Genomic DNA, 24,447 nt, shown 5'->3' on the forward strand with positions numbered 1-24,447 from the left:
TATCAGGAAAAACGCTCATTGTAATGAGCAGAAATCCCTAGAACAAGGCACAAGGAAAATCTATCTCAAGCACAATCACCTTGGTTCAGGGATAGTGCACACACACACACACACACACACACACACACACACACACACACACTCCAGGACCTCAGATTTGGTCCCATCAGCTCTGATGAGTTTCCTTTATCCAGAGTCAGAAGGTTAGTGTTCCCTCCACACACACCCCCCAACATACTTGTCTTTCTTTTCCTTTTCCCCTATTGTTCCCTAGCCCTCCAACAGCCCTCTGTTCCCAGGCTTTGGTTTATTCCATAATGCCAATATGGCATTTGTTCCGAGTTCTCCTCTGCTGACTTGTCACATGTCTATGTGCCTCCCTTGGGCTCCAGGGTCCCCAGGGGCAAGGAAGCAGCTGTTTGCTATGCTCTTGTATAGGCACCTACGGAGCCAAACCAGCCGTGGCTGAGAGAGTCAGATCTCACTGTTTCTGAGCTCTGCTCTTTCTTCAGCTTTTGAGAAATGGGAGAAATTACTCTCTGGCAATAGAGAATGAAAGTGTCTCTTCAGTGTCAGTGTAGGTCTATACTCCTCCCTCCTTTCAACAAACTCCTTCTCTACCACCTCGTCCCTCCCAAAAAAAGCTTCAGCAGAAACAAACAGTTCCAATGAGAGTTCCCATGTTTACTGCCAGGTGAATTGTATTTATTGTGCCTAGAATTTGTCTGCACAGCATTCTCCTAGCCAGAAGCCTCTTCTCCCACCTCAGAAAGCAATTAGCCCCTAGTACCTTCAGAGAGGGAGGAAAACAGACCAGCCTACATCAAGTATTCTTAACCATTTTTGTATCATAAACCCCTTTGGTCACGTAGTGAAGCCCCTGGATCTAAATAATGGGTTTTTTTAAATTCATAATTGAAAGAAATGCTAAATTTAAGTTAGAGTTTAGTGAAAATAAAGATATCACTTTCCCCTCTCTAAGTTCAAAGACCTACTGAAATCTCTTTTCAGATCTCAGGTTAAGAACCCTTTCACTCGCTGCTGGGACAGTCTTCCATAATAATCCCTTCTTACCTTCATTTCACCACAGGGCCTTCTCTGGTCCAGGTCTGCAACTCTGATGTGGGTTCCTCTGATCATCTCTGATGTCTCTGAATAGCCCCCAGCTCTAGAACACAAAGTGAAGGGATTTTGAACTACAGAAACTTCAGGCTGGAAAGGACCTCCAGAGGTCAATACATCCAGGTTTTTAACTTCCAATAAAACTATCCCTTAAATGCTTTTTAATGTACATTTCAAATTTGAATGATAGACGGTGACTTAGAGATAAGTAGGGACAGCTCTATAGATAACCTTACCCCCAGTTCTTACATTTCACCTGATGTGTCAGTAATGTGGACAAAGTATGAAAGTACTTGGGTGTCCCAGAGATAATAATAATACTTGTCATTCATATGGCACTTGATGACTTTTGAAGCATCTATAATTTCATTTGACCCTCCCAACAATATGAGGTATTGTGAACCTCAGCTGATAGATGAGGAAGTGAAAGACAGAGTGAGGATGTCTAGTATCAGCATGACACTAGCCATGGGATCAGAAAACTTGGGTTCAAGTCCTGACTGTCCTGTCGTGGGACTCTGGACAGGTGACATAGACTTATGGTCCTATTTCTTCATCACTAAAATGGGTGATAATAATGTTTACATACCCTCTCCACAGGGATGTTGGATAGATTAAATGAGATGATGTAGAATAATTATATTCTATAAAAGTAAGTTTCTATTAAATGGCATGGTCAAGCTCACACAACAATCCACCCGTAGGGGATAGAAGCCTAGAACTCAAATCTCCTGGCCATCATTTCAATCCCTGATGCCTGTATGATTGTCAATAATCCTGATGCTGGCTGAAAGTCTAAATCATAAACATGGACCATGGGGGAATTTTGAGTGGATTGAACCTCCCTCCAGGGGAATTCAAGTGCATCTATGAAGTTATTTCTGCACTTTTCCATGAGAAAAAGAAAAATAGGAGTCTTGGCTTTCTAGAGGCTCAAAGACAACACCCATGGTTCTGGTGATCTTCCCAGTCTGCCTTTGGGAAATCATTAAGCCAAAATGGGTGATTTGAGGGTCTATCTCAAGTACCCTATATAAAAAAAAAGAAGCTGAATATCATCAAAAAGAGATAACTTGAAAAAGCCAGAGGGGAGTAGTGGGAGACCAAGAAAACCCTGACTAAAGAAAGCAAATGGCAACAAGACAGATGGTATCCCCCAGAATAACAGTGATCTATGTTCCTGACCACAACAGAGGGGGAAAGTCCTGCTGGGCTATAATTCTCTCTGATATGTTTCTTAATGTTGTTTCATCAGCAGCAAGAAAATGGAATTATATTTGTTAGGTTGCTTGGCCTCCACAATCTGGAGCCAGCCCCACCTTTTCCCTCTGACCAAACCTCCAAAACACCCTACATTTTCCTCTTCCTATTCTTTATACCTAAAATTCTCTTCTCTGAGCCTCCTCACTTCATATTTTTCTTTTGACAATCTATTCACATTATAAAACCCAACTTAGATGTTGCTTTTTCCATAAAGCTTTCCTTGATGCTTCCAGATAGAAAGGGTTTTCCCCTTTTCTTATGGTCTTTAAGGGGAAAGCCAGGCAACTTCAAAAGCTTCGAAAAGTTAGTTTGAGGAAAGATGATTCATGTTTTCTGCCTGCTCCAGTTCTAGAGGTACTTACCTAGACTGCACAGTGCATGTAGAGCTGTTCCTGGAGTCAGGAAGACCTGATTCCAATGTAACCTCTGATCCTTCTAGCTTGAATGACCCTGGGCAAGTTAATTAATCCAGTGATCCTCAATTTGTTTATGTATAAAATGTTGATAATAATAGCACCCATCTCCTAGGGTAGTTGTGAGACTCAAACAAGATATTTATAAAAGCACAGCATAGTGACTGGTATAGAGTGGGTACTTAATAAATGCTTATTCTTTTCCCTTAATTCCTGGTTTTCTAAAACCCTTTGAAAGTTTCCAGTAATAGGGATGCAGTAAACTTATAGAAATAATCCCCTGCCTTTAGTTCATTAGAAGAATCAATTCACCACCATTCTTACCCCTTTCTCCTCTTCCTTCTCCAGGTGTTCTGTGCTTTCAGAGTGCCCCAGATCCCTCCACTTACCGAGGAAAGTGATCTCATAAACAAATTCACAGTAAGGTGTTAATGTGTTAATATTCCTAGGGGCATTTTGTTAATACTCTGAGAGGCATTTGGTATTTTTTAAGGACCTTGAAAGTGATTAACCTTAAATTGACATCCTCTATTGATATCCAAATATTCAAATTGATATTCTCTATTCACAAAATTTCAAGGACTATGTGGAGGAAAAAATTGGTGTTCAGGGCCTTGCAGGCAATCCTTAACGATCACTTGGCACTCTATGCGCTGACTGGCCTGTTGGGAAGATAATAAGAGGGTGGGAGTCTGGGACTAAGGTGGAAGAGGGGGCTCCTCCTTCTTTTTTCCCAGCACTACCCCAAGTCATTTTGCTTGGGTGGTTAAAGCAGAAGGAGAGGCTGGCGAAGATGAGAAGCATAATTACAAGTCAGGAACAGACAAAAGCTGCTACTGAATCGGAGGCCTAGGCAGTTGGAATCCACAAGGGGAACAATTAACTGATAAGAGTAAACTAATTGTTATTCATATTAAATTAGGGCACAGGTGATTTGGAAAAAATCTATAGACCCTCCCATATGCTTTGAGGGTTTTGCATTGCAGATGATGGTTTTATGGGGCCCTTCTGGGATTCGGATTATAGAAGCAGAGCTTGGAGCAAACTGGAAGGCCAAGATCTTGTCCCTGCTTAACTACACAATAAACACATGAATGCTCATACAAGGGGAGAAGGTTATAGGTTTTCATATTAAGCATTTCTTGTGTTGGACTTTCGGAACAGGTTTTAAAAAGCAGAATATAGAAGGCCAAATACTCCCAGCAGGTGAGATGGTGGGATTTGGGGACAAGGTTCTGTCACCTGAGAAATCTAGAGTGGGAAGGCTGTGGGGTGGACAATTCCTTGAGAGCTCCCCTGGCGTAGGGTGAGCCTGTGAAAGCACAACAATGGAGAGTGAGGGTGGGATTAAGGGGGAGGGGGCTGTCTTGACTGTTCAACATGAATCAGGTGAATGGAGGAGATGGGATGAGAGAAGAAATTATGTCGGTGGGGTAGAGCTTTGTGTGAGCTGGGTTTATAGTTAATCTGCCTGGGAGGCCTTTTTTTGATGGACCATTCCAGTTTTAGCAAGAGGGCCTCTTCATTTTGATTTTAATTCTACATTATTGTTTTAAGTTGGCTCTAAAAATTAATATTTAAAATAAGAAATAGGCCATAAACAGAGCCTGGGGCTAAATTGTAGGATGTGTCCCTAGAAAAGGAATTTCATGATTATTATTGTTATTATAAGGACAAGGGGTGGTGTGTGCATGAGGGTGGTGTATCCTTTCTTGTTCTATCACATACAAATTCCCATTAGCTAAAAATAAAACCAAAATTCTCCTCCCAACAACTTCTATTACCAAGGAAATATCTACAAAATCACAAAATATCAGACTTGGAAGTGTTATAAGACATTTAGTCAAATTCTGTCTTTTTAACATAGGATGAATCCTTGATCTAGAGGAATGAAGTGATCAATTAGTGACAGGTCTGAGGTGGCTAGGTGGTGCAATGGATAGTCTGGATTTGGAGTCAGGAGTTCGAGTCTGATCTCAAACACTTACTAACACTGTGACCCTAGGCAAAGCACTTAATCTCTCTCTGCCTCAGTTTTCTTGAGTGTAAAAGAGATAATAATAGCACCTATTTTTCAGTGTGAGGATAAAAATAAAATGATGTAAAGCATTTTGCAGACTAAAGGACTATATGAATGTTAGCTTTTATTATTATATGAAAATAATTTACAAAACTAAGCTCTATGTAAATCTTAGCTATTATTATTTGAAACTCTTCCCATCCCTATTCTTTTTTCACTATACCTTCAGTTTTGTAAATCCTACTATGGGAGAACAGAAGAAAGCATGGTCCTTGCTTCAGGGAATTTATCGGCAAAGGATAGATTCTTGTAGGATTTAGGAGCTTAGAGAATCACACACACATAAGAAATCAACAAAAAACATAATTACCATCATGACAATATTGTAATGACATCTCAGGGACCTGACCTGCTCAGATGTGGGTGGTAATAATAGCAGGTGAGACATAATGAAACTTTGTATTCAAATGGGATTGAAAGACAGGCTGTGAAATCTGAAGAAGTTGTTACAGATCTCCAAGAATCTTGTTCTACCCCCTTTTATCACTATACTATGTCTGCCCTCCTTAAAGCCTAGGACTAATTTATGGTGTAATTTGTCAGGAAAAAAAAAAAGGAGATATGTTTGATAAACAAGGAGTCTAGGTTATTCAGTTTGGAGAAAAGACTGGAGCAGAGAAGCATATGTGTGCATCTGGTTATGGGTAAAGGGAAGAAATGTTATTATTCAGTTCTGTCTGGCTCTCTATGATCCCATTTGGAGTTTTCTTGGCAAAAATATTAGTGGTTTGCCACTTCCTTTTCCAGTTCAGTTTATAGATGAGGAAATTGAGGCAAACAAGGTGAAGTGACTTGCCCAGGATCACACAGCTGGCAAGTGTCTAGGGTGAATTTGAACCCATTTCCTCCTGAACCCAGGGCAGTTGTTTTATCTATTGTACCATCTAGTTACCCAGAAAATAAATAACTATTATAACCTGAAGCATTGAAGTTTTGTTGTATATAATATGCCCCAATACACTTCATCACTAAATACCAAAATGAAAATGGATTTAAACTCCAGCAGAAAAAAAATTTAGGTTAATATAAATAAACTCCTGACTATGAAGGTTGTTAAATACTGCAGTGTTTAAACATCCTCCCCTTTGGTGGCATCTGGAGGACAGTGGTGTAAGATAACAGAAAGGACTGGATGGTCTTCTAAGTCTTCTTTCTCATTTAAGATTTTATCTGATTTAGAAATTTCATCTGCCTGGGATCTCCCTCCGCTCTGAGCTGCAAGCAGACAGCCATTAATTCCTGGGCTTGGTACTGGGTCACAGGTGTTGTGTATATGAGGCTATGGAGTAGGGATGCAGATGATAAGTAGATAAAGACCATCAGCCCTACCAAAATTACAGAAAGCATTTATTGGGAAATGATGCCCTGATTTAGCATCACCTGAACACAGGGAGCTAGGCAGCAGCCCAGGATGAAGCAGGAGCCTTGTTCACTCTGTTCCATTAAGAAATATCTCCATCACACAACATACTAGAGACTTGGTCTTACCCAAGGGATGTGGATGCAATGGGCATAGCTGCTTACAAGCCAAGTGCCAACAGCGGAGTAACCTTTGCATTGAAGGCTATTCAAAATGTGCACAAAAATTTTCTTCTGAGCATTCCACAATTCCACTAAAAGAATTTTAAAACATCCTTAGCTCCACAGGACTTCAGAAAATCTTACCTATGAATACATGGATGCAGACACACATCACACATGTGTGACTCCCTTCTCCCAAACACACACACACACACACACACACACACACACACACACACACACACACACTGCAAACATATACCTACATGGGCTCTTGTATCTGAAAACCTCTATTCATATTCCTTAGTTCCAGACTCCATGGCTCCTCTATCAAATCTTAACTCCTTAAGATCCTCATTGGTGTTGCAAACCTTAATTTTTTAAGATCTTAATTTGTGTTCCAAATCTTAATTTCTTAAGATCTTAATTTGTTGCCACCAAGGCCTCATAAAAGCCAGAGGGCCCCAACATAGAGACAGACACTCCATCCTACTAAGGTTAGCTCCGTTCTCTTCACCTTGGAAAGTCCTGGATACAGAGTGGGGGAAAGAAGTTCAGTAGCCAGCATCCTACTGCCTTCTGACCCCATCTTTATTCAAACTATTGGAGGCAGGGGAAGATATTTCTGATCTCAAGCTCTTCAGTGCCTTCAGAGGAAAGGTAAATACCGGAAGACACAAGTAGGAGTCCCCACTTTGACTCAAGTGTTAGACTTCGCAAATCCTAAATGCGTACACATACACTTTTAACTGAGCCCCCTCTCCCCCACCAATAGGTCTTGGGGTAAAAGTCATGCCCAGAACAGGAGCTGCGGTCCAAACTCGGGGTGGGAAGAGTGGCCCGATCTCCCTTCAGGGCCACCTCCAGCTCTGCCTCTCTCCTTCTGAACCTCTCTGGCTCTTCTCAACCTCCCTCCCACCCTTCCACGCACACCCATCCCAGCCCGGAAACAATCACCCTTTGACAAGCGAAGCTGCTGAGCCGAGAGCCAAGAAAGGCTCGGGTGGGGGTAGGGGGTGGCAGCGGGCATCCCGGCCGGATTTAACTCTAGAAGAGCGAGAGCGAGATGCCCAAGGCCCCTTCCCCGGGCCTGCGGCCCCCTCCCCAAGGCATCCATCCTCGATCCGCGCCGTGGGAGTCCGAGAGGTTGGGGTGGTGGGGAAGAGGGTGCTGGGGGAGGGGGGATTGGATACCAAGCCTACGAGGGGACCTTTCCTCGCCGCTCCTCCCTCCCTCTCTCCTCCGCCCGTCGCAGGGAGGGCCCCCCGCCTCAGCTGGCGAGGTTGGTACAGACCATTAGCAGTGCAGGTCCCGCTGGCAGCTCCCTCTCGGAGGTGGGGAGGGGGGAGAGGGGGATGGATGGGGCGGGGGGGAGGGGGAAGAGGAGGCAGGGAGAAGAGGAGCTGTCAGTGCTGCTGGAGGCACGGGCGCATCCGCCGCCACCGATGTGATTCTCCGCTCCGGCTCCGGGCTCTAGCACCCCAGTCTTCCTCCTCCTCTTTCTCCTCTTCCTCCTCCTCCTCATCTTTCTCTCCTTCCTCCTCCCCCTCCCTCCTTCCTCCCCCTCCTCTCCCTCCGGCCCCCTTCTCTTCCTAGTCCCCGCTCCTTGTCGCCCGCCGGCTCCTGCTCTGCATCTTCAGCCCAGCCTCCTCCAGACTCCGGCCGGCGCTGTGCTTGGGGAGGCGCGGGGCTGCCCGGGTCTGAGCGCAAGAGCCGGAGGAGAGGCGAGCAGAACCGGAGCCGGGGGTGGCGGGGCCGGGGTCCGCGGGCTGCCGAGCTGCCAGAGGGGAACGCGGCGGCGGGGAAGGCAGCGGCGGCGGCGGCGGCGGCGGCGGCTATGAAGTGGCCCCCGGTGGCCCGGAGCCCGAGCGTACCGAGGCAGGGAAGCGAGGGAGCCCAGCGCCCGGGCCCCGGGCAGCACCAGCGGGGTGCCGCGTCTGGGGATTAAGGGCTGGAGGCAACTGCGCGATGGAGCTGGAGCGAGCCGGGGAGGATTCAGACTCGCGAAGCCAGGTAACTCTCCCCCTTTCTTAGCCCTCCCTTCCCGGTCCCCCCCGTTCCTGCGTCCTCTCCATCCCCGCCCGCCGCACAGGGCTCTCCCCCTTGCACTCCTTCGGCTCGCCGCCGCCACCGCCGCCGTACAGAGCCCCTTTATGCATCTCTATCAGTACCCATCCCATGTCCGTCCCTGTGTGAGGAGGGGGAAGGGCAGGCTCCCCACACACACCCCCACCCCGGGAGCTGAGGCTGTCAACCCAGGCTAGGGAGGCATCGGAGGGGGGGTGGGGCCGGGGGTCTCCGGTTGGGGAAGGCGCTGCCCTGGAAATGGTGATAGTGCGTGGCGGTGAGGTTTCCTACAAGAAGAAACCCCTAAACAAAACACAGCAGTTCCAGCTGAGAAAGGAGAAAGGCTTTCAGTCGCTGGGAAAGGGAGGCGGGGGGAGAGGAGGAAGACAGAGAGCTGAAACCTACTCACCAGATTCCTACAAACTGTCCCAGGCTAATGGGCCATCTACCCCTTCTTCCCAATCCCTACACAAGTCATTTACTATCAGGTTCTCCACTAGGGATGGAAGGAAATAGAGAAATCGGGGGTGATGTGAGCCCCTTTGCTCCATTCCTGCTTCTACCACCATCAGCCATTGGTCTCCCTATTCATCCTTATGTGAGCTAACTTCTCTGATGGGGAAAAGAATCTGAGGGGCTTCAGCTCTCAAGGATCCTGGTAGAGAATGGCAGAAAAGAAAGGAGAATGGTCTGCAGAGATTTCCAAGAGTCTGTGATTGCCTATGGGATAGTAAGGAGAAAGCTAGTGACTCCAATTTACAGCTCATCCCCCCCAGGTCTCTTCATATCTAAGGTCCCTGGGCCCCCCGCTCTCCAAAGTCAGAGTACAACTTTAAAAATAGCAGCTGGGAGACAGAGGAAGGAAGAGAGGAAGTCACAGGACCCATCATTGCCAGGGAATAGAGGTGACAGCCTGGCACAAAGTAACTAAGGTCAAGAGACTCCCCTGCACACACACACATGCACACAGCTTTCACATCCAGTGAGTGCAAAGATCTTAGTCCCTAATTACTGAGTTCAGTTCTGAATGAAGTTAGGGTGACTTTAGAAGCTTCCTTGAAACAGGCCTTTGGAATAGATTCCTTTACTAACCTATTGTCTGCACCATGTAATTGGGGGAAGGATATTGCCAAGAGTGGTTTGTGACATGGGGCACTCAGAATATGGGAGAACTCAAGGACTGGGCAGTATGACCACGTCTTGTGGTTTGAGCACATCGAACAGCATTGAAACAGTTTGTGAGCAATGTATTGTTGGAACACACCCTTCAGTTTGCATGGTGGGACGCTGTGCAGCTCTACAAGTTAATGTGCCACGAATGGAAGCGTCACTGGATTGAATGGCATAATTATATAGCATGATAAAAATTGTTCTGGTTTGCTGTTGCGTTCTATAGTTTGACAATTTCACTACTTAGCCCTTGGTACCATGGAAGACAGGAATTGTGACATTTCCCTTAGATTCTGCAAGGTAGTAACTGTTAATTGAACATATTCAGAATCCACAACATCTCTCTCTCCCAGCCACACTAGACAAAGACATTTACCCTTTGGGTCGCTCAAGGTGAAGTCCACTTCTAACTTTAAGAACCCATTCTGGTTGTTAAAAATCTGCTACTGTGCTCTACACATTCTTCTTGGTGCTGTTAAAAAGAGGGAAAATAGTTTAAAGGAAGTTGAAAGGGTTAATGCCCTTGACTGTTCTCAGAGGTGCCCTACTGTGGCTGGGGGCACCACTTAAGTCCAATTGCTTTTTAACCTGCCTTGATATTGAGAAAATAGTTGGTAGGTGTGTGTGTGTGTGTGTGTGTGTGTGTGTGTGTGTGTGTGTGTTTGTCTATTTACACACAAGCAAGCTGAAAATGGAAAGAATTGAGGGGAGGTCCAAGCCCAAGGGGAGTGCCTCACTTCTCCCATTCATTGCTAGAGTTAGATGCAGTTTTCCATAGTGGCCATGTTGGGAATGGGGAGTACAAGCCCCAGAGAAGAAGCTAGTGGTGGTCAAGGTGGGCTTTCTCCTTTCCCCTGAAAAATTCTAAGTGGGAAAAAAAGGTATTAGCCAGAAGCAGTTTTGGATTGAAGTGAGGGGAGCAGAAAGGAAGTGGGCTCTGGGTCCCAGGGCCCTAGATGGGAATTATAATTAAAGATAGTGAGGGCTCTGGCAACAAGATTGTCAGTGGCAGTGTCTTTGATGTACCCCACAAGCTGGTCCTGCCAATAGGAATAATCATAGAGCTACCTGAAGGTTGCACCAAACTAGAAAATTAGGGAAAGGTAGCAAGCAAGGAAGGGAGAGACACAGAATTTTCTTAGTTATATTATTGGCCACTGAAACTAGGATTCTGGTGTATATAATTTCTGCATTTCATGATCAGAATTATGTCTCTAATAACACCAGAGAAGGAGAGGAGCTTTTGCCCATCTCTGGGCATTTTTGCTTGGGAAGATTTAGAATGGAAGTGAGTCCCAGTTGCAGAATACCAGGGTATCTAACTTCCTACCTAAAGTGAAAAAATCTTATTCCACAGAGTTGAATGGAGATCCAGGTGAAATTTAGATAGAACAGCTAAGCCCTTGGGCAGAGTTCCAGAAGTTAGTGCCCCTGGATAGCATTTCACCAATGCTTCCATTCAAGTTAAGCATGTCAGTGAGACCTAGCACTCCAGGCTCTCTCATCATCTGCCTGCTATTGTTGTTGCCTTTCCATAAATGCAACCCAAACCTCAAGTCTGAGGAGGACCTTGGCTATGGATTGAAAGAAGATGCAGATCACCAAGGGACATGACCTTCCTGAAGCTAGTTCCAGGGGAAATGCTGTACATGGCTCAGGTTCAAGCCACTGGATCTCCACTCCTTGGACAATAGAAAACCCATGCATATTTCCTCAAAGATAATTGAGCAAAACGTCTGATGACTGCATAGCAAGGGCAGAGGGAGGTCTAGAGGGTGTGATTAGTTAGAGATATCTAGAACCCTCCCAACTGCATCCCAGTAAATAGAGCCAGGAGCCTCTGAATCATTTTTCAGAGGAGCTTCTGTACTACTAACCAGCTACAGAATGTGTCAAAGTTCCATTCATGCTGCCTCCCCTCTTCCTTTCTGTGGTCCTTGTCTTTCCCACACAGTGGTATTCTTCTCTGCCCAAGGCCATGCTTTCTCCATACTTTTCTCCAATACCCCAGAACTGTGCTCACTTAACCCTTACTTAACCCATGCCAAAAATAAATTTAACTTTGCACCTCTAAAAGATTGCATTCTCTTTTAAAGCTACAAAGGGATTTTACAAATAAGGACTATAGCTATAGTCAGCTATAGATTGAATCATCATTAAACAATATTTTACAGGTTTGTCATAAGGTAGCCATTTAAAAAACTTATAGGAATAGACTCTACCAAGAAATGAAGAAATAAAACCCAATATAGTGAACTCTTGATTATCCATCCTAATGGCAGAGGACATTGTCTATATGAATTTATAACCTCGGATAACCCCCCCAAAAAAACAAATACATATACATATTTCTTTGTAATGATTTATATGATGGTTTTTGTGCGGTGTGTTGTTTTTTTTTTGTTTTTTGATTTTTGTTTTTTTGCAGCAACAGCAAATTTACCTTCTTAATGAGGTTTGGCTAAGGCCAATATTAAAATGAATTTGCATTCCCTGAGCACACACCAACTGATGGCAGGGCAGACAGCCCAGAAGAAAACTGGATGGCAGGGGTAAGCTAAACCAGGACTAAAACTGTGCCACTGATAAGCCATGCAGTGGTTTATCCACAGGTGGATAATCAAGAATTGACTGCATACCAAAAAAAAAAAAAAAAAAAAATATATATATATATATATATATATATATATATATATATATATATATATATATATATATATATATATTGAGACTTCATCTCATTTGTCCCTTTTGTTTTGAAGTTAGAGCTGTAGAAGTGATTTCTCAGTGGCTCTGAATAACTGAAAACTACATGATAGGGAGGCGGCAAAGCAAATAGAAAAGAACTCTATATTTAGAGGACAGAGACTCAGGGAGCTGGGACAAGTCACAACCTATCTGGATCTCAGTTTCCTTTTCCTGTAAAATAAAGGGGCTAGACGCAAATGATCTGTAAATTCCTTTCAGCTCTAAATCAATGATCCTATGAAATAAAGACATATATGTATAAGTATATATACATACATACATACATACATACATGTATTAAGGTTCTGAAATCTCATCAGTAACTTAACAGATAAGTATTAGAGAACTGACTAAGCTATAGAGAGATCAAGTTACTTGTTCATGGTCCTACAATTAGTAAATGATTTTAAAATCAAGTCTTCCAGATTTCAAGCCTGAAATATTATTCACTATGCCATACTGTTTTGCAAATATATATATATAAATATATATATATATATATATGTGTGTGTGTGTGTGTGTGTATGTGTGTGTGTATGTGTATGCATATGCATACATATAAGTTTGGGTTTCCTTGCTTTTCTTCTAGGGCAAAAGATTCCTCTTTAAGTGTTAGACACTTTTAGATAATCTCATAGGTTATTATCCATATCTTTATTGTGCAGCTATAAATGGAAATATGTCCATACTGGTTGCCAAGACACAATGGCAATTGAACTCACATTATTTTCTTCATGAGACTCCAGCACATTGAGTTCAAGGGACAAATGGAAAAAAATCAACATTGGCTTCAATAATTCCATCAGTAGCAACAATATATGTGATTTCCATGAAAAGTGTTTTATTTAAATATTGCCTATACTTTACAACGAAACAATGGAATATTCCCTGAACTATGTATCCCAAATGTTCTTTTCACACTATGCTATACTATATTCTGCCACACTACATATGCTATGCTATGCTACTATACTCTCCTATATTATACTATGCTATATTATGCTATACTGTATTATACAATACTCTCTCTCTCTCTCTCTCTCTCTCTCTCTCTATATATATATATATATATATATATATATATATATATATATTACATTATACTATACTATACTATTCCATCTCATATTATATCATATCATACTATAAACTAATAGTTTCAAGTCTACCAAAAGGATGACGAATTATATATTTGTATAATGATTTTACCTTCTCAAAGTATGTCTGCATTGATTCCCTCATCTCAGCTTCACAATAGCACCATGAGTCAGGGATGGGATGAACATTTATTTTACAAGTGAAGATCCAAAGGCACCAAATGTTTGAGTAATTTGCCATATATTACAGCCAGAACTAGAATCCAAACTAAGGAATTAATCTGGTACATAGAACCTGAAACCTTAAACTTGAATTTTTGGGGACTGGAATACATAATATGTTAGATTAGAAGTGTGATGTTACAGTCTGGTTCTATTAGACTTCTCAAATACCCAGCAAAAGGAAAAGGGTGTGAACTAAGTCTTAGGAGCTGTGAAAATGGAGTCAGGGATTTCCGGGCTTAGGAAAATTGCTTATAAAAGAGTTCAGGGGAAAGGGATAATGACAATGGAGAGAAGATCCTAGAGCTTTGAAAGCATCTAAAAAATTCTGAAAGTATCCTAGATTGTCAACTCCTTGAGGGTCAGGAATGGTAGGGTTTTTAATCTTTCTTAAGCTTCCAGCATAGTGCCTTGCACCTAGCAAATGCTTAAAATAAATGTTTATTGAGTAAATGAGTGATGCTGACAGTTACCCCCAACAAGAAAGGGACTGGACCTGTAATTTCATTTATATAGGAAACTCCCAGATAATGAAATTCCCCTGTCATAATGCATGTTGGCATCTTTTTGCAATTCAGAGTCTTAGAAAATTCCCCACCTAGGATATACTATAAGATATTTAATATGTATGGGAATGCTTGCCATCTAGGGGAGGGGGTGGAGGGAAGGAGGGGAAAAACTCGGAACAGAAGGGAGTACAAGGGATAATGTTGTAAAAAAAAAATTTTACCTATGCATATGTACTGTCAAAGAAAATGTTATAATTATAAAAATTAATAAAAAAGAAAAAAAAAAGAAAAGAAAATTGCCCATGCTAGAGTGTTGATAAGTTAAATGACTTTCCTAGTGTCACACACCCATACAAAGCATTGTATGTCATTATAGGATTTACTTATTGGGTGAGGCAATTGGAGTTAAGTGAGTTGCCCAGGGTCACACAGCTAATAAATATCAAGTGTCTGAGATCAAATTTGAACTCAAGTCCAGGGTCAGTGCTCTATCCACTATACGACCTAGATGACCCTAAGATAAGATTAAAACTGAAGACTTCCTAGTTCTTAGACCAGCTTCTTTTTCCTCATCTTATCTAGATCTATTTAGGGATTTCTTTCCCCAAAGGAACATTTCTTTAATTTTATAATGGAAATCAATGAAAAAATATGATTTGTTTCACAGAAAATTTTTCTGAAACACATTTCATCTATGAAGCAAGCCATATTTGTAGTATAATCTATCAGGACTAAATATCTGGTTAGATTATGTTGTTTTCACTTCCACTGATACGGGCTGGCCAAGTGTAGCAGATCTATTTCTTGGGAGGATATATGCAATGGAAGTTAGGCATTTTCAAAAATCAAAATGTCATCACTGAGAATAAGAAATGTCCACAGAAAGCAGGTAGGACAAATTCAGTTCATGTAAAAGGAAAAAAGAGGAGAGAAGAATACTTAACATAATCCCTTTGTTTTACAGATGAGAAACTGGGATCCAGTGACTTTCCTATAGTCACACAAATAACGTCAGAAGTAAAATTTGAAAGATGATCTAGAACTGGGGTAGTCACAAGAGCACTTTGATTAAGAGTCATTAAAAATGAATTATGGTACCAATTCCCCATTACTACTTGATAGTATGATATTAAGCAAGTCCCATGCAACTGGAGGCCCAGTAGATAGACCCTTAGAAGAAGATCTGAGTTCAAATTCAGCTTCAAACACTAACAAGCTGTGTGACCCTGGGCAAGTCACTTAATCTCTGCTTATATTTCCTTGTCTGTAAAATGGAGATTAATAATAGCATCTACCTTCCATGGTTGCTATGAGAATAAAATGAGGTAATATTTGTAAAGCACTCTGCAAACTCTGAAGCACTATATATGGACCAGCTGTTATTGTTATTTTTATTTCTGAGCCTCAGTTTCCCCATCTGCAATATGAAGAGAATAGATTAGAAGAATATTTCTTGAACTGTGCCACGAGGAACCATGAAATACCCCGTTTGAGATTTTGTTTTAGTGAACCTTCTATCATTTGTTAGCAGGCATTAAAAACAATAATTTTAGAGGATTTTACTGAACAGTTCTACTAAAGTTTGACAGCCATTGAACTAGAATAATAAAGTTTTGTTATAAGAAAGGGCTCTAACATCTTTTGTAAACCTACCCAAGATCATACAGCTGGCTGGTAGTAGGCAGCAGTCAGGACTGCTGATAGGCAGTTCAGCTCTCTTTCTACTAAGCCCCATTGACTTTCTCCAAAACCACATCAGAAGTAGGATGCCAAATATCACAGAGTAGTATACCTATGCTTAGGGAGTGAGAGTTTCTCCCTGGACTCCCCTCTAGGGATCAGAAAAGGAAAACAGTTGACCTTTCGTAGTAAAATATGTCCAGAAGGTCTGCATTAAGCAATGTCAGGGCTCAGAAGGGAACCTTCTATGCCACCATCAATAGATTATTTATTGTTTTAATAACCACCCACAAAAACAAACATTCAAGTGCAGAACTAAAATAAAATGTCATATACAAAACCATACATTATTATTTATAGCTTAATTTTAATTCTGTTCACTTAAAAATTAACAAAAATGTCCTATTATTTTCTATGACCCCTTTTCAGGAACCTTTAAAAATAATAGTGACTATTTATATAGGTCTTTAGGGTTTAAATCCTTATCTTACAACAACTTTGTGAAGCAGGTAATATGAATGCTATTATCCATATTGTGCAAAAGGAGAAACTGAAAGAGATAAAGTAATTTATTTATCATTTCACAGCTAGTATTACAGCCCATCAGACTCAAGTCTTCTAACTCCAAATACACTATTTTCCCCATTCCACCATAGTGAAATAAGAAAAAAAGTAAATAAAACTAAGACTTCGAAGAATTAAAACTGGGATAGACAACTAGGGCTTTGGCCCAGGTGGGAAGTTTGCATCTGGGTCAGAAATTTAGAGGGTAATAACATCCATTCTTCCCTTAAAGGAGAAAGTAGAATCAGTGAAGAAAGGATATTAAGAAAAGCAGGGAGAGACAAAGGGGAATACCCAGGAACTTTGGCCAGGGTGGAGGGGAGGAGGAAGGTCCAGCCCAACCCAGCCCCTGGGACCGTCTTCTCAATGCTTAGAGAAGTGGCCTAGAGTTTCAGAGGAGGCCACTTAAGGCAAGACATACAATTCTCTCCATCCACCACAGGCTGGACTAGGCTTAGGCCTCTGCTACCACTGCGGGAAGCTTCTAGGCCGTCTTTCCAAAGGTAGATGGATTATTGGGATTTGAGACTAAAAAAGACCTAAAGGTTCCCCTCTCCTATCATCTGTTCATTCTGAGTCATAAGACCATGAGGCAATGCTCTGAAAGGAAGGGTTCAGTCCCAGATGAGCCTTGTTTACAGCTCAGGTGGCTGAGAGAGTACTGGGCTGGAAGTCAGGACCCCAGAGTAAGCGTCCCTACTCTGACACTAACTCTGGGCCTTTTTCCTCCTTTGTAATGGATATAGTCTCTAAGGTCCCTTCTATTGTTAACACTGTGAATCTAAGAAATTTGCAGTTGATTTGACTATACCCTTTCTTAATCTCAATTTCAGAAAGAATTAAATAAGTCTTTGTGACCTCAAACAAGTCCCTTTAAAATCTCTGAAGCTCTAGCTTCCTCTTATATAAAATGAACAAGATAGACTTAATAGTCCCCAAGGTATCAACAAAGCATTAGTGTTCTACTGTGATATTTTTGAGGCTTTTGGGGGCAGGGGTTTGCTTATGCAAAGGATTATTGACAAAAGCTGAATCCCACAAGACTCTGAACCCTTGTGGGGGATGCTTTGAAATGGAAAGGAAGATAGAAATGGAAGGGAAGGAAAGGGGAAGGGGAAAGGGAAGGGGAAGAAGAAAAGGGAAAGGGAAAGAAATCCCCTACTATATTTTTATTTATGGGGAATCACATAATCTTGTAGGATAACAAAGTGAGTTGGGCCTCAAACCACTCTCTACCCTGGTGTGTTCAGAAATAAGGGGCTGCTTTCTAGGAGGCATTAATGATATGTCCTCTACACTACACAGTTAATTTAATCATTCATCCAATGTGACCAGGCAAGATTAGTGACTTTGACAGGTTGTCGTTAAGGAGCAGACCCTTTCACATGACCAGCCTGAGGCCTCTGAAGGAGAATTTCCAGCAATTTTCACATTCAAACTTCTCAATCTCTTTTTCCTTTTCCCTAATTTTTGGCAGTCTTCCACCCTCACTTTCAATCCCAACCTCTCTTTCTGCCTCCCTTCTTATGTCTTTTTTCCCGTCTCCTTTCCATCCCCATAGCTCCATCTTCTTCCTCTCTCACTGCTTCAGTCCAGCCTCCTTTCTTTCTATTCCAGTCATGGAGTTCTTAACCTGAGATTTCTGGGAACCCATGAACTTGGAGGGAGGAATACATCTTTATTTTCATGAACCTTTGGTTTCCTTTTTTTCCTGTGTATTATATTTTATGCATTTAAAAACAGTATTCTGTGAAGGGTTCCTAGGCTTCATCAGTCTAATTTGGGATCCATCTCCAACATTTTCCCTAAATTGACATTAGAGAGAGATGCACAGAGAAAACTTCTTTACTGTTAAAGAAATTGTTCTTTCCTGAGGCAAGATTCCATGCTTTATCTCCTACACAATGACCAATGTCCATTCTCATCTATGTAGCTTCAGTACTTGCCTCCTGGTAACAAGGTGGGCATATCCCACCTAAACGTCCTATAAAAGGAATAGGTACCCCATAGTACTAGATTCCCAGAGTCTCCCAATGTACCTGCTCCCATGTGCAGTGTTAGATTCCTTAGAGAATCAGGACCTGAAGAATCCTGGAACACTGTCCCCTTCCCAAGAAGCATCTTGCAATAATCTGGAAGGTCTGGAGATTGGGAGGCTGGGGGAAAAGAAGAGGTAAACTGGTAGTTCTAAAAAGCCTTCTTTGGTAAAAAAAAATGACAAGACAGAGAAACCATTTTCAGAATGCCAATTAAGGTAATATGACAATCCCAAAGCCCCTTGATATCAGGTCAGCTCTGGTACCTGCTGCTATCTTTCTCCTAGTAAGAAAACATCATCCCAGAGTCATAACTAGGAATTCTGTACACTTACCCTGGGCATATTCAGTGGTGGAGGACCCAATGTAGGTGCAGAAAACAGTCTGTGAATCTCAGTTACAATTGAATCAAGGAACCCTTGGGAGAAGGGTACAGGAAGGTAGAAGGTAGAATGTCAGCAGAGGGCCAAGACAGAAAAGCAGGGCCTGGAAGAGAGACAGTCAAAGACCAGCAAGCCAGAGACCTATCATAGGGACAAAGAATGCTTTTTCCTCTCTGATACTGGGATCCTGGAACAAAGTCCCACTCATCTTGCTCTCCTCGCTCCACTAATTGCCTGACAAATGTCTTTGGGAACTTCTACTCTGTCTTTAATTTAGCTTCCATCCCCAGTCATATTGCAATCCTGATTGGTCCTTCCATTTGCTATCCCAAAGCTTTAAAAAGGACAGTTCCTCAAGGAGGAATTGATCAAGACTTAAAGGGGCATCAGGAGAGACAACCCACTGGAGGGAATCCATAGAGCTACTGTTTATAAAACATCCTGTCTACACAATATATAATGGCTGCCTATAATCCAGCATCTATACAACGCACAGCAGCTTGTCTCATTGATATATGGCTACCCTGCGACTGTCTATATAATATACTGCTTATGCAACATATAGATAGTGTCAGCATAATCTACAGCCAACAAGACCAGAGATTTAGAGACCTCTCTATCCATCATTATCACACAGTCCTGCCTGGTAGGTGTGAGCATATGCTTTCAGTACTTTTTACAGAATACCCAGGCTGTTTTAATTTAACCTTTACCTATAGGGACATGGAGCCCCCACCTTGGAGCTTTTTTGTCACAGGTCAATTGTTCATTAATAAATATTTATTATATACCTACTATGTGCTAGTGTTACACAATGTGCTAAGTTCTGGGTATTTGAATGAAGCAAAATGGAAGAGTAGCTTCCCTCAAGAAACTGATATTTTATTGAAGATATTGTGTACACATGTCAATCAATAAGTATTTATTAGGAGATTAATATGTGCCAGTAGCTATAAGATATAGATATAGATATATAAATTAAATACAATATAATGGGTGGGCACTTTCCTGATCTTCTGGGAACTTCAAGAAAGGCTTTTTTGAATATGGTACTTGAGCTGAGCTTTGAAAAAGGATAGGCTTTTTAAAAGGCAGAGGTGAGGGATGGGGGTGGTAGTAATGCATTTTAGGCTTGGGGGAACAAGCTGTTCAAAAGTATGGGGGGTAGTAGTGAAATGTCACATATGAGAGACATCAAATAGGCCAGTTCAGCTGAATCATTCTCACATATGAGATGAATTGAAGGGGAGTAATATGTAAAAAGCTTGGAAATGTTAGTTGGAGCCAAATTGGGGAGGATTTTAAGTGCCAAACAGAGTAATTTGTATTTAATTCTAGAGGAAAGGGGCAGGGATTCTTAACCTGGGGCCTGTGGATTTTAGAGGGGAGTCTATAAACTTGAACGAGAAAAACTTACATCTTCATTTCCACTAATTTCTAACTGAAATTTAGCATTTCCTTCAATGATAAATGTAAAAAATAGATATTATTCTGAGAAGTGATTCATAGGCTTCACCAGACTGGTAAAAGGATCTGTGACATATGCAAAACAGAGTGAGAATTCCTACTCCAGGGCTTACTAAACAGGCCAATGACAAAGTTAGACCATGTTTTAGGAATATCCCTTTGACTACTATGTGGAGAATGGATTAGAAAGGGGAGGACCACCCATGAGAAAGGCGTTGTAATGGGTCTGGTGAGAGGTGATGAAGGCTTGTATTAGGTGGTGGCTATGAGGAAAGAGAAACAGGAACTGATGCTGGAGGCATTGTAGAGATCAAACTTCGGCTTCTGATAGTATAGTGGGACCAAAGAGAATGAAGAGGTCGGGATGCACCTAAAGATGCAAGCGTGGGTGATTAGAAGAGTGTCCACAACCAAAATAGAGAAATTCAGAAGATAGGTTTTGGAAGGGAGAGATGATGAGTTTTGTTTATATATGCTGTTTGAAATGTTTACAGGTTATCTAACTCATAATGTTTAACAGCTAATGATACTGGTATAGAGTTCAGATATGAAATTGGGATGCATATATTATATATTTATGTATGTGTAGGCTAATCAGGGGCAGATCTGGGATTTGAACCCAGGTCCTCCGGCTACGGGGCAGCTAGGCGGCACAATGGATAGAAGTGCCAGGTCTGCAGTCAGGAAGACTCATCTTCATAAATTCAACCTGGCCTCAGATACCATGTAAGTTCATATTTACCTATAGACACATATGGGTGAGAGAGAGAAAGAAATAGAGGGGGATCAAGAGAGGGAAAGAGAAAGAGAAGAGAAAGAGGGGACAGACAGAGACATTAAATGCCTAGAGATGATCATTGAACCTATCAGAGCTAAAGAAGTCACCAAAGAAATGTACAGAGAGAAAAGAAGAGAATGCCCAGGACAGAATCTTGTATACCCACAGTTAGTGGACATGATCCAGATGATAATCCAGCAAAGGCGACAGAGAAGGAAAAATTCAATAAGTAGATGTTAGAAAGAGAGGAGTATCCAGGAGGAGAGAGTGGTCAAGAGGATTAAACGGTAACCCCCTTGAATCCCGTCAGTCATAAATCTGCCCCGTTTCTCTCATCAAAACCACTTGGCACACTGACAATGTTGTCTCCAATGAGGCCTTGAGCAAGTTTATGGCACATCTAGCATGAATTCACATGTAATTTGCACAAAAAAAAAATACAAAGAGCAAATATTTGGCACATGACCCGTTACTCTGACCTGTAGAATCACAAATCTCAAAAATCAGAGCCAAGACAGAAAGAATCAATGCAGAGAAGACCTATTTACCTTTCCCTCCCCTATACTAGATTCTGGTATGAATCTTAGATGAGATAAATCTCAAGACTACCAGTCCATTTGGCAGAATTTCTAGTAATTCTGGTCATTGTTGTTACCACCTCCTCCATCTCCACTTGAAAAAGGGCATATAAGCTCCTTGAGGGCAGGACTGTATCCTTCAGATAGTCACAGCACCTAGCAGAATGCCTTTACATATAGGTCTTAGTAAATGTTTATTGAAATGAATTGAAAAGGTACAGTTACTGCATAGATCGATTACTTTCTGTGTGTCAAACCTTGGGTGTAGCCTCATCTAGAGAGAAGATTCTGACTACAAAAGTCTCCCTTTCCTCATTCCCCAAGTCTGGAAAATGCACTCTCAGGAAAACACAGAAAATGACTGAAGACACTCCTTCCTCTCCACCACCTGAGATTCAGGGCTCAAGTCATTCCTTTTAAAAAATATATAATATATAATTTTAAGGTATGGGATAAAACAAATATTTCCATAAACAAAGTATAATAAAATGAAAGTAATCACACATTAAACTGCAAATCTACTATGTTCAAGTTGCTATTCCTTTTAAATATATAACAAAGTTGTCATGTAAATTTCTTTTTTTTTCTTTCTTTCCCTCCCCCCCATGCCCTAGAGATGGCCACTATAAGACACAAATTAGACACAAACAAAAAAGTCATTCTTCATCATGCTTTGTTTCCCTAGTTTCTGTTCCTCCTGCTGTCTCCCTTGCTTCACTGAAGTCATAGAAGCCCCATCAAAGAGAATATCAAGCTGTGAAGGTCTGAGTATCTTTGTCTAAATCACCTCTGTGGGATGAGTAGGTAGGGAGGTATGAGGTCAGGGCCAAAAAGAAGCTGTGCTTACATGTCCATAACAGCAGCTATGGAACCCAAGGATTAGGGACAGAACAGGGAATAGGATCATGGGATCTGGAGCTAGAAAAGACCTTATCAGGGAGCTCTTACGATTGCTTAATTTTACAGATGATAAAACAGAGACCAAAAAGAGTGAAATACTTGACCAAGGTCACATGGCTAGTCTGGGGCAGATCTGAAATTTTAACCCAGGTCCTCTGGCTGTCGAGCAGCTAGGTGACACAATGGATAAGTGCCAGGCCTGCAGTCAGTAAGACTCATTTTCATAAATTCAATCTGGCCTCAGACACAAGCTGTGTGACCCTGAGCAAATCACTTAATCCTGTTTGCTTCAGTTTCCTCATCTGTAAAATGAGCTGAAGAAGGAAATGACAAACCACTCCAGTATCTTTGTCAAGAAAACCCCAAATGGAGTCATGAAGAGTTAGACACAACTAAAATGACTGAAAAACTATAACCTCTGATTCAAATCCTGCACAGTTTCCTAAAAGAATCAAGGCATAAAACATAAAATAGGATTTTTATTAAAGTAAATTTTAACTTGCCCAGGAGAAGAAGGCTTAAGGCCTAAATAACATGCAGGGGCAAGAACAGACTGATATTACCAGGGTGGCTAAAACTTGTGTCTCTCCCAGCTGCAGTTTCCTTATCTATAAAATTGAGATTTGGATTAAATTAGATCCAGCATGTATTTACTATATGCAGGGAAATATATTAAAAGCTGGAGAAAGAAAGATGGAGGCCCTTGTGTTACATATATATATATTTATATAATATATTTAAATAAAATAAAATATGTAAATAATAAATTATATCATATATTTATAGATATAGATGGAGGCCCAAATATTGCCCTTAATAATATATAAGCTAGCAAGGAAAGACCAAGTGGGCAAAAAACTTATACAAAGCAGAATGAAAAAAGTTGAAGGGGGGGCCAGACTTCTGAATAAGACAACTTAGAAACCAGAGTAATATATCACCTATTTCCCTTTCAGACCAATGTCAATCCACTTACTCTCTCCCTCCATTCAACCACTGAGTCTGCTGTCTCCTTTATGCAAAGACTTCTCTGACTTTCTCGGCTCTCATCCCCTTTAGAGGTGGAGAGAAAAGGGAAGGGAGTGCCAAAGACATTGTGCATTAATGTATGGAGAGAAGAGGGAAGCAGAAAATAGGGGACAGGAAGGAGTCCAAGTTAGTTAGCAAAGTGTAAGTGAAGGGGAACAGTTTGAAATGATACTGGGAGATAGGTTGGAATCATACCATGTACAACCTTGAATCTTAAGGTCAGGAGTTTAGAATTTGGTAGATAATAGGGAGCCAGTGAACATATCTGAGAAGAGGAGTAATGGAAGCAGATTGGTGGAATTCTATTGCTCGGGCTGTTGTGTCAAGGATGATTTAGAAAAGGGGGAAGAAATCAGGTGCAGGCAAACATATTATGATACAATCGTCCATAAGAGACAGAAGTGAGGGTATTAATGAGGCTGACTGAAATGGGAATGGAAAAGGGGAGATGGTTTCAAGATTTTTTCAGGACTTGGCAACTGATTAGCTGTGGGTATTAAGGAAGAAGAAAGAGTCAGAGGTAATTCTGAGGTTTGGAGCCCAGGTGATCGGGAGAACTGTGGTGCCATTAACAGAAATGGAGGAGTTAAGAGGAAGGGCAGGTTTTGATTTACAAAGCTCATTTCAGCAGCCCTAAACCTTTCTAATACTTTTATCCTAAGTTCAGAGCTCCCAAAGAAAGAGCCACCTGAGCTTTGACATCTTTCACTAGCCCCAGGCCTTCTTCAATCCTGGTCTTTTACATAACAAGCTGGGAACACATTTTCTTCCCCCTAAATGGCTTATGCATCTGGCATAGATGGGCAGGAGGTCAAAGGGG

At 41.6% G+C, this 24,447-nt stretch overlaps 1 protein-coding gene and 1 long non-coding RNA gene across 4 annotated transcripts in view; one reads left to right on the forward strand and one right to left on the reverse strand.

The window, feature by feature from the left end:
* LOC141563115 (uncharacterized) overlaps positions 1–7,776 on the reverse strand; it is a 97,719-nt gene extending 89,943 nt beyond the window's left edge. For 2 of the 3 annotated variants that reach the window (XR_012488330.1, XR_012488329.1), the window contains exon 1: positions 1,075–7,348. This is a non-coding gene — a long non-coding RNA (uncharacterized LOC141563115). Of the gene's footprint in view, positions 1–1,074; positions 7,349–7,693 lie in introns of those variants that run through there. The other variant, XR_012488331.1, reaches the window with a different exon arrangement.
* Positions 7,777–7,830: 54 nt separating this feature from the next.
* The window catches only part of B3GAT1 (beta-1,3-glucuronyltransferase 1), a 62,179-nt gene continuing 45,562 nt past the window's right edge, over positions 7,831–24,447 (forward strand). Inside the window, 1 exon segment of the mRNA XM_074303748.1 lies at positions 7,831–8,412. The gene's annotated coding sequence lies outside the window, so the exon portion shown is untranslated.

This window comes from Sminthopsis crassicaudata, chromosome 3, assembly GCF_048593235.1.
Source record: "Sminthopsis crassicaudata isolate SCR6 chromosome 3, ASM4859323v1, whole genome shotgun sequence".
In the NCBI taxonomy this organism is placed as follows: domain Eukaryota; kingdom Metazoa; phylum Chordata; class Mammalia; order Dasyuromorphia; family Dasyuridae; genus Sminthopsis; species Sminthopsis crassicaudata.